Genomic DNA, 11,005 nt, shown 5'->3' with positions numbered 1-11,005 from the left:
ATGGTCAGGAAAATTTATATTTTTTTGGTCAAGGAAAGACATTTCAACTGAAGAGACTAAACGGAGACTAGAATCCCACAAAAATTGGAGGGAGAGAGCTTTCCAGATGGAGGCAACAGCTGCCACAAAGATGGAGGCTACCCTCAGCTGGGGAGGTCTGAGGGACTGAAAGGAGGCCTGTGTGAACGGAGCTGGGTGGTGAGAGAGAAGGTCAGAGAAAGAGGCAGGGGTCAGGTCACGCAGGGCCAGGGTGAGGAGTGGGAAGCCACTGGGGGACTTTCAGCCGGACGACGAATGCTCTGATGTTCACCTCAGAAATATCCCTGTGAGGCTTGTGTGGGTAAGGACTGGAGGGGGAGGAAGGGGGAGCGAGGCTGACGAGGGAGGAGTCATCCCGCTGTCCCGCAGAGACGATGGGGGCTTGGGTTAGGGCCGCAGCAACGGACGTGGGAGGGAACGGACGTGGGAGGGAACGGATATGTGTTAGAGGAGAACGTCCGACACGTTCATCGATGTGGGCGTGAGGGAAGGGGGAGAAGCAGAACGACTCCACAGTCAGGGAAAGACAGACACCGTATTTCACTCAGCTGTGGAACGTAAGAAACAAAACACATGAACAAAGAAAAAAAAAAACAAAGAGAAAAACCAAGAGACAAACTCTTAGCCTAGGAGAACAGACTGGTGGGGACCAGGGAGGAGGTGGGGGGAGGGGTGGGGGCACAGGTGGGGAGGGCTGCGAGTGCACCTCCCACGGTGAGCGTGGAGTGTGGTGTGAAGAGCTGAACCACTGTGTTGCACACCTGAAATTAGTGTAACACTGTCTACTGGCATTAAAAAAAAAAGAATGACTTCAGATTCTTGGCCCAAGCGACCCGTGACTGGTGGTACCATGTAATTGCACGGATAACACTTCTGGGGAGAGTGGATTTGGAGAACCATGAGCCCACTAGATCAGGAGACACTGAAGCTGTGGGGAAGCAGAGAGGTGAAAGGTCCAAGGACAGATACGCGGGGCACACAGCCTGTGGGGCACTACGTGGCACGGTCACCGTCTGGCATCTTCTGGACCCCCTGGGCTCCTTACCGAGAGCTACCCTCTTCCTGGCCTCATTCAAAGAGAATATTCTCCTTGCTTTTCCCAGTCAACCCTGATTTTGCCTTATCTCCATCCCAGCTGCTCTTACAAACTGTCTCCGTCACTTGCTTGCTCGTGGCTTCCCTTGCTGACTCTGTCTTTTCGGTTTGCCTGCGTCCTGTCGCCCGGCCTGATGACTGCCTCCCGGAAAGCAGCGAGTGTCTAAGAAATCCCTGCGTGGTCTTCAAAGTCGGACAGAGAACCGTTCAGGGCTCAGACGTCCGTGTGGACTGACAGGCAAGGAGAGCTTGGGCAATGCCCCGGGAGACCATGTCGGGGACCCCCCCACAGCTCCCTGCACACTCCCCCGGGGGGTGCCCGCAGCAGGAATAAACCATTGCCTCCACTCTCAGGATTCAATACGCGCCGGGAACTCTCCCAGCCAGGCAGGTGCGCAAAGTGGAGTGCAAAGATGTGAAAGGACTTTCTTGGTAAACGAGAAAACACACACCATGCAGCCGCGGGGGAGGAGGGAAAGCCTCCAGCACCCACTCCGGAAGGCTGACCACCAGATCCGTCTGTTGAAGGACGCAAGTCACCTTGAACGCTAAATCAAGGTGGTCCCTCTTCCACAGCTAGAACACGAGCGTTACTGGAACGGTTGTGGAGGAGGGTTTTCTCCGAGCTTCTCTTCCTTGCTTGAATATTACAAGTCGCTCACAGATTCGAGAGCCGTTGGATCCTCAGTGGTGGCCAGAAAGCTGGCTCCTCGAAGCCCGAGCTGCGTCTGGTCAGCAGCACCAAAGACAAAGGAGCTGGCAGAACGGAGGACAGGGAGGGAGGGAGGACATGGAAGGGAAGCCGGGGACACAAAAGGAGAGCGGCGGCGGCAGATGTCCAGGAGGAAGAATATGGAAATGCTGGTGAATGGAACGGAGCTGAAGCCACCAGCAACAGAGAGAGGAGAATAGTGGGAAAGGAACAGAAAAGCATAACATGGCCCACGGGTCAGAGAAGAGAATGGATGCAAAAATAGTCCGAAAGAGCAGGTGAAGCCTGGATTATGGGGAAATCATATGCCGAAATGGAAAACAATATTAACTCTTTTAAGAATACATTTTGAAATACTTTAGGGCCTTGGGATTACTTGGCCAAGAATGATGAGTAGAAATGCCTTTAATGGAATTAGACCTAATACATTATTAATTAGCTGTAGTGGTATAGCATGTGGTCGAATTTATTTGGAAAACCACAAAAATGAAGTAATATATAATCTGTGTAATTCATGAAAGTCACAAGAAAGGAACTGTCTTCAGGTAATATAATTAACACAGATTTATTAACATGTATGTACTTAGGGCAATCAGTAGGTTTTCGCTGATACTTCTGCTAGTAATGAGACCGAATTACGGAGTCTGTGGTCCACTGAAACCTGAATGAGTAACAAAATGCAGAAAAGAAAGGGATGGCTTCTTTCTGAGGTCTTCTGCCCTGCAGCAATTCCATATACTCTGGTTCTAAGTGCAAAGTCTAGAACCCAAAATAATTGGGAAGGTCTGACCATGGTCAAAAGTTATAAAATGAATAAAAGCCAGAAGGCTTCATGACTATTACCAAGAGCTCAGTCAGTGTTTTAGAGGCAGATAACTACCTATGTGTCCATTTTGCTTAGAGTCGGCAATCTAGGAGGCAGCAGGGTCCTACAGGCCACCCAGCCACGGTCCACCCAGGGCCCGTGTGGGCTGGCAGAAATGGACAGTCCGTTTGATGTTTCCTGGGTGATTCACATGAAGGAGATTTAGGGAGAAGATGGGATCATTGACCACAAAATTGTTCTTTTGTTTCATTCAAGTATTACTTCTGGTTCTTGCTGGCACAAGTGATATAAAGAAAGACAACACACACAAAAAATTTAGGTCTGAAAGAACTCAGTTAAAAAATGGGCCAAGGACATGAATCGGCATTTCTCTAAAGAAGATATACGGTGTGTTGCCAACAGGTATATGAAAAAGTACTCAACATTACTCATAATCAGGGAAACAAATCATCACTATGAGCTATCACCTCACATCTGTCCAGATGATAATTATCAAAAAACCCAAAACCCAAAAACCAAAACATAACACAAAAGACAAAAAACGTTGATGAAAATGTGGAGAAAGTAGAACTCCTGCACACTATTGGTATGACTACAAAATGGTGCAGACACTGTAGAAAACAGTATGCAAATTCCCTCCAAAGATACAAAAAATAAAACTACCATATGACCCAGCAATCCCACTTTTCGATATTTATCTAAAAGATTTGAAATTAGGATCTAGAAGACATACTGGCACTCCCTTGTTCACTGCAGCACTATTTACAATCTCCAAGATGCAGACAGAACCTAAATGCCCACTGGCAGATGAATGGATCAAGAAAATGTGGTACATAGACACGATGGAATACTATACAGCTTTAAAAAAGGAGATTCCACAACATGAAACAAAATGGAGAAAACTTGAGAACACTATGCTAAGTGAAATAAGCCAGTTACAGAAAGACATATACTGCATGATCCCACTTATATGAAGTACTTAAAATAACAAAATGATCAGAATCAAAAAGTAGAATCTTGGCTGGCAGGGGCCAAGGGGAGGGGGAAATGGGGTCAAGTTTCAGTTAAGCACAATGACTAAGTCCTAGAGCTCTGACATACAACATTGTACCTGTAGTCAACAATACTGTACTGTACACTTAAAATTTTGTTAAGACGTTAGATCTTATGTTAAGTGTTCTCACCACGATAAAGTCAAACAAAGCAGAACAAAACAGAGAACAAAAGTCAAGGATCAATATGTCACTACAAACTTTTAAACTGATGTTACTTTTTGTTTTGAAACCAGGAGGTACAAATATATTTTACAAAAAAAGAAACATTTATTTAAGGAGTGCGAATTAGACCTGAGGTTGAGCATGGTTAGCTACCAAGTTGGAACCTGTCCTCTGACACCAATGAGCTAAGTGGGTAGCTCTGTAGTCACTTCTAGATTCCTTGGTACACTGATCGTCTCTGGTTTCAGAGCCCTTGGGAACTCTCATTAGGTAATCATGTCAGGTCCAGTACGGACTGTGGGTAAGGTCACCCTAAAATAGGAAGAAAACCGACCTTGGCTTTGGACTTGTTTAGGAAGTCCCCAGATCCCCTGGAGGAGGGATGATAGTAGGTCTTGTGAGAGATGTGTGATCTCTGGACACAGCTTACCCTCTCAGTAGCTTGGGACCGGTTTTGGCTCTGAACAATAAAAGACCCTAGATGGGGATGACAGCAAATGTGGGGCTCCCAGGTGTCCCCGAACAATGTCATCTGTCACCATGGCTATTTGTTAGGCAGAGACAATTCAGGGAGGGAAGGTTACATATTCCCTTCTCAGAATTTTGGGAGCAGAGCATCCATGATAGAGAAAGTAATACGAGTATAGTAAATGCCAGCACCCCCACAGAAGGCCTGAGTTGCATCCTTCTACCTTTTGGTCTGGGACAAGCACAGTAAACCACAGAGAGCGGGAGAGATTGGCTCAAGTTTGCAGCCAGTCAGAGTGGGAGCTGCCCTCCCTTTTGTCCAAAGAATGTCACTCCTTACACACATCCAGAAATATTTCATGCCCTCCCGGGACACAAAGGAGCCAATAAGAGAATGCCCTTCAACCCACCCCTTGACCCTTGGCAGGTGGCCACTCTGTAGAGCGCTTGACTTACAACTTATCTTTCCAGAGGCGGCCTCTGCTTCCTCTCCCAGGGTGGCTGGCAGTGATGGGAGTGTTCCCTGTAGAGAAGGACCCGCAAGGTTTTCATCAGAGCACAGAGAAGCTGTGTTTGAAACGACTCCACACTTGTCTTCACAGGCTCGACCTTTCTTCCTGGGACCCATTTTTCACGGCCCTGTCGGCCTCCTCGCCTGAATCAAGACAGTGATTCATTTGGGTTTTTCACATTCTCTCTTTCATTACTAGAAGCAGCCTTGGGTCATTTAGAATTTGGACCTTGGCCCCCTCTTCCTTTATTTATAAAAAAGCATGAACACGCTCCCTGTTCATAGGGAGGCCTGCTTCACCTTCACCCCATTCCCTTTTGTTCCCAAGGTCAGTATTTTTGTCTTCGTTCCCTGCATAGATTATTTTTATGTATCTGATGAAAAGGAAACCCAAGGAAGACGTGTAAGCACCCTCGTTGCTCTGTGGCCTTTTAAATCCCACGTCGCCTTGTGACCTGCCCACCTCTCCTGTGGCCTAGGGTGTTTTTCCCTCTGGGAAGTACAATTACAGGGAGTGGGTTTTGGCTCAGGATGAAGACAAGCCAATGGCAACTACAGGTTCCTGAAAAAGAAGCGGGCTGTCTCAGCAGCGGAAAGCTTCTTGGCCTCCTCGGCATATGGTCTGTGCATCGGCCAATGGCCACACGTCGGAGACAGTGTCAGGAAGGATTCATGAATCCAATTAGCGGTGGCTCAAGAGTGGCAAACACTTGAGTATTTTTTATGCTAGGAATACGGAAAGAGATCAGAAGTAAGCCAGTCTAGCAGGGTTAGAGTAGAGGATCCCTTCCAACCTTGGCCCATGTCTACAAGCGTACACTCAGACCTCCAAGACAAAGTCTTAAACACAGCTTGTTTCTCAGAGTTTTTGACCTGGAGCGATCTTCAGGGATCATTTTTGTTGAGCTTATTATTATTATTATTATTATTGCTCATCGAACGAGAAAATTAGTTTCTAAAAGGTGAAGTATTTTTTTCTTAAAAACAGACCTGCTCTATAGTTACAGGATATGAAAAACATTCATGGTATGAAGGTGTTCTCAATTGTCCTCCTGTCTGGGGTTGGAAATTCCTACTTCTCTATCTGCTATTATAATTATGGTTTGGGAGAGGGCCTAATTTTTCCCCCTATATAACACCCTGATTCACGAGACATGGGAAGAAAGTGGTGGTGGCGGCGTGGGTTTCTGCTAAGACCTCAGAAGCATCATCCAAGAGGAAGTAGCATAGCAACAAGCAGGAAGGTAGGGAGTAGTTTCCATGGTGTGATTTAAGGGGGTGCCATGGTTACCATTCCATACACCCGTGCCAGGCATCTTTCTATAAGAAGAGTCTCATTGTTTTGGCCCTTGAAGTCATTTGTCACCTTAAGAATTCCCTGTTTAAAAATCACAGTTGATGTTTTTAATCCTATCAGTTAATACTCTCGTTTGTGCTTTGAATACCTCCTAGGTGCTGGGCCCATAATGATCTCTCTTTTTTTTTTCTTTTTTACCTCTTTTAATTTATTAGCCAATAGATATTTGAGAAGAAGGCTCTGTAGGGAATGGCATATAAACTAGGAACCGTGGGGTCGGGTACCAGGATGGTTAGGAAGGGGAGCTTTGGGTTCAGATAGAACCGGCTTCTACCATCAACTCCGCCATTTATTAGTACGTTGACCTTGGGAAAGTCAGCCAGCTCGTGTATGCGATTGCAGGTCTCCTTATTTGTAAAATAGGGATAATAATTACAGCTCTTAGGATTATTTTTGAGACTTGGTTAAATAATCCCTGCCAGGGACTTGAGAGAGCACGGGGCACATCTGCAGGATTCCATGAATGGTAATTATTTCTGCTCTAACATCAGCATCGACAAAACAGACTTGAAGAGGGTAGGGAGAAGGCAGTAAAGAAGAGTGATCCCCAAAAAACAGGTCTTCCCAAAGTCAACTTGATCCAGGCAGTCTTACCTCTAGAGGAAAGACCGTGCGTCAGAGTGAAGCCAGGGACGCAGCCCTCGTGTGGCCACACTGCAGAGATGTCCTCTCTTCGAGGCAAGCCCTGGGAGGGGGGCGAGTGTGTGGTCGTGGGTGGGTGGCATTTGGCTTTTCCACTAGCCTCCCAGTCTCATTTTTCCTCCTCACCCCAACCTTCCTTGGAATCTCTAACTTCTAGATAATTATACATGGTTGTTTTTTTCTGCCTGGAAGATATTCTGCTCAACAGACCTGGTTTCTTCTTCCTTGGCCTTCAGGTGTCACCTTAGATGTAAACTTTCCCTGGGAAGCCCCACCTAGGCCGGGCGGGGTGTCCCTCTCAAGGGCTCCCAGACAGCACCCTGCCAGAGAGCTCACCACACTTGTGACAATTGCTTGCTCACGCTTTTCTTCCCCACTAGGTTGTCAATTCAGTGAGAGCAGGGGCCTCATCTAGGAGGTCCACCTAGAAGTTGCGGTTCCATGGCGAATACCATGATAACTGGTGACTAAGAGAAACTCGGGAAGTTCTTCTTACATATGTGGGTAAGGGGATGAATTGTATGCTGAGGTCTGTGGCCTGGGAAGTCGCTTTGGCTTATCCTAGCATTCCTACCTCATGTGTCAAGTTACAACAAACATGGTCGTTCTGCTGACCTGAAAAAAATCCTTGTTAGGATAACATCAATATTGTTCTCCTTTTCTCAAGTAGAAATTGTCCACAGATTATTTAAATGTCGAAACACGGAGGGCTCTTCGTAAACTTAAGAATAATGCATGTAGGGACCGTCTCTGCTTACGAAATCTATGGCTGACCAGGATGTTGGTGCTTCCATCAGACGAAGGAAAGTGTGTTTCGGATTCAGTTGCCGGTGGACGTATCTTCCAAATCATTTTTTAAAATGATGCATTAAATCACTGCAAAAGGAAAACAGATTTGGGTTTCTTCTTGGTGGGAATCTATGCTATTTGGGATAAGAAAAGCTCTCAATTACTTTTCCTGACACTGGGACTTTTCCAGCTCAGCACATGACCTCTTCAGCATCGGTGGCTGACATAGGGTAACCACAGATTTAGCATTCAAAGCTCCAGCCTGTGCCCTGGGCCTGGTACTGTTCCTCTTTGTTTCGTGTGTTGGACAAGTGAAAGAGGAATCACAAATCTGACTTCCTTTAGAGCAGAGGGCACACTTACTAATGGGTAATTTAAGATGCATGTGTGGTTACAAACCTTGGTTCAGCTACTGTGCAACAGGGCTTTAGAACGGAAGAAAAATAAGATGTGGAGGTATGGGGTTTATCTTTCCATTAAAAAAAATTTATTTTGAAAAGATTTCCAACTTAAAAAAAAAAAAAAAAACCCATGTTGGGGGTGCCTGGGTGGCCCAGTCAGTGAAGCGACCAACTCCTGGTCTCGGTTCAGGTCATGAGATCGAGTCCCATGTCAGGCTCCACGCTTAGCATGGAGTCTGCATGAGACTCTCTCTCCCTCTCCTTCTACTCTTCCCCTGCGTACTCTCTCTCTCTCTCTCCCAAATAAATCAATAAATCTTTACCAGAAAAAAGAACACTTGGAAGTCAACTGCAAACAAGTGTGAAATCCCTTTCCTCAGATTCCTCAACTGCTAATATTTCACTGCATTGGCTCCATTTCTCTTCCTCCCTCTCTGTGTGTGTGTGTGTGTCTGTCAATGGTGTGATTTGGAAACAAGAGAGGAAAGCCCATGCTTCTTCTTCTTTTTCTTCTTCTTCTTTTTTTTTTTTTTTTTAAGATTTCATTTATTTGACAGAGAGAGAGAGAGACAGCAAGAGAGGGAACACAAGCAGGGGGAGTAGGAGAGGGAGAAGCAGCTTCCTACGGAGCAGGAAGCCGGATGTGGGCTTGATCCCAGGACCCTGGGATCATGACCTGAGCTGAAGGCAGATGCCTAATGACTGAGCCCCCCAGGCACCCCAAGCCTGTGCTTCTTAATAAAACCATGGGGGCAGTATCAGCAAGAAGGTTTGGGAAGCAACCAAACAAGAAAGGCTAAAAATTGGAGAACAGAAGTATTTTTGTAGGCCACCTCCATTTGCCGGGCCCCCCACAAACTGCTTTGCAAACATTCTCTCTTTAAATTCTTAGAGGAATCCCCTGAAGTGGGTCATCGTTCCCAGGTAGAGACGAAGAAAAAAAGGATCAGAAAGGATATGCAGCTTGCCCAAGGTCACAGGGCCAGGACATCGGCTGTGCCTGAACGTGCCATTTTGAAGCTTCTCTATCACACACCTTGTCATTGCAAAAACAGTATTCCGTTGGGAATAAAAAGGCCCAACTCTGTCCTGAAGGCTGTGTGATCTCAGTCAAGCCATTTCACTTGCTAGGAATTCAGCTTTCTTGACCATAAAATGAGGGAGATTATGTTAGGGGAGGCAGTTAGTTAGGATACTTGACTGTCAGCAACAAAGAAGTCATGGCCACTTATTGGGAAGGTCAGAGGCCTGCCCTCGCAGCCCTCCACAAGAAGCCATATCCAACCACAAGGGCCCAAGATGGTGGACGCCAAGACAGGAAACCCTTCACCAAATTAGGAGGAAAAAGCCAAAATCCTGCTTCCCCACTCCAAATGATCCCAGCTCACCGGGCAACAGACTACCTTAATCTTAAGATTCCTTCCAGCTCTAAATTCTTTGAATAATTTTAAAAAAGTAATATTTTTGCTGGCTCACTCACAGAAGTTCTCTGCACCTATTATTTTTTTTAGGTAAGAATAGGAGAAACAGGACTTAGAGCATATTTAAATCAGGAGCAAAGCAGCGATTCTCTCCTATCTGTCTGGTTGTCTATTTGGTAGCCTTTTGAAAGCTTCTGTGGGTCGTCGACCTTCTGCTACATTTCCCCTGCACGTCTCACTGTGCTCAGAGCTTCCGGGGCTGGGCTAATTCTGAGGACAGGGGCCGCGAGAGACTCTGCTGGAGAAATGGAAGGAGCGATGGAAGGAACTGAGTCCTGTTCATGGGCGTAGTTTCGGACTCACCCTTAGTGAGCCGCAAGTCACCCCGTCCATGGGCAGGTTGCTCTCGGTGGTCCATTCCATCTTCAGGAGTTTGAAACATTAAAAAAAAAATTATTTCCTAAATATTTGACTGCTCTTCAGAAACTGGAGTATGCAGACCCGTGGAGTTATTCAACGATGCTTCAAGGGGACCCCCCCACCCCCCGCAAACAAGTCCATAAGATAAAGACAAGGGTAGCTCCCAGCATTTCAAATTAAGTTGTTGATAATTTTTAAAAAATGTGTAAAAAACTTAAACACTGATATCTTAGGAAGCAGCCTCAGAAGTCCCATAAATTTTAAACGTCAAATCTGAGAGCCTTCGACAATCTCACCACGGGTTCCTCTGCCCTGCCCACCCCCAGGGGGCACCTGGAAGTAATAAGAATTCCCTTTCTTCTGTCAGGAAGGATGCTGAGGTGTGCAAGTTTGGGACGCAGGGATATTTAATGAGTAGAACGTAGTGCCTAGAGGGCGCCTGGGTAGCTCAGTCAGTTAAGCGTCTGCCTTTAAGCTCAGGTCACTATGTCAGGATCCTGGGATCGAACCCACACATCAGGTCCCCTGCTCAACAAGGAGTCTGCTTCTCCCTCTCCCTCTCCTCTGTGCTCTTTCCCTCTCTCTCTCTCTCTCAAATAAATAAATAAAATCTTTTTTTTTTTTTTTAAAGAACACAGTGCTTAGCGTAGAGTATGTGTTAGAAAAGATAGCTATTATTGTTACTATAGTTCTATAAAGCTCAGTTCTCTTTTTCTATAATTTCCCAACCATAGTAGGTCTAATTTTGGGGTATTGTTTTGTTTCTTTAAAACAGGAATTCTTTCAGCATTTGGCGCCCAGTGAAAGCAGACCCCAACTCCTGCCATCCATTCAAAATTAATCCCTTGGTTCCAAACATTACTGGTTCTGGATCTACTCCTTGGGGAAGTGGGAATTCTATTTTTCTTTTTTTAAATAAAAAACCTATTTATTTGACAGAGAGAGAGAGAAAGAGAGAGAGATCACAAGTAGGCAGAGAGGTAGGCAGAGAGAGAGGAGGAAGCAGGCTCCCCGCTGAGCAGAGAGCCCAATGCGGGTCTCGATCCCAGGACCCTGAGATCACTCCCTGAGCTGAAGGCAGCGGCTTAGCCCACTGAGCCACCCAGG

General features: G+C 46.2%; 1 long non-coding RNA gene across 1 annotated transcript in view; it reads right to left on the bottom strand.

Annotated features, from left to right (window-relative positions):
• Window positions 1–3,896: 3,896 nt before the first annotated feature.
• LOC116598215 overlaps window positions 3,897–11,005 on the bottom strand; it is a 127,271-nt gene continuing 120,162 nt past the window's right edge. Inside the window, exons 10-12 of the long non-coding RNA XR_004289005.1 lie at window positions 9,842–9,901; window positions 7,626–7,743; window positions 3,897–5,594 (exon numbers count right to left, since the gene is read on the bottom strand). This is a non-coding gene — a long non-coding RNA (uncharacterized LOC116598215). The remainder of the gene's footprint in view (window positions 5,595–7,625; window positions 7,744–9,841; window positions 9,902–11,005) is intronic.

This window comes from Mustela erminea, chromosome 9, assembly GCF_009829155.1.
Source record: "Mustela erminea isolate mMusErm1 chromosome 9, mMusErm1.Pri, whole genome shotgun sequence".
Classification (NCBI taxonomy): domain Eukaryota; kingdom Metazoa; phylum Chordata; class Mammalia; order Carnivora; family Mustelidae; genus Mustela; species Mustela erminea.
Note: the sequence above shows the minus strand (reverse complement) of the source record. Positions and strands in the feature narration are given on the sequence as shown.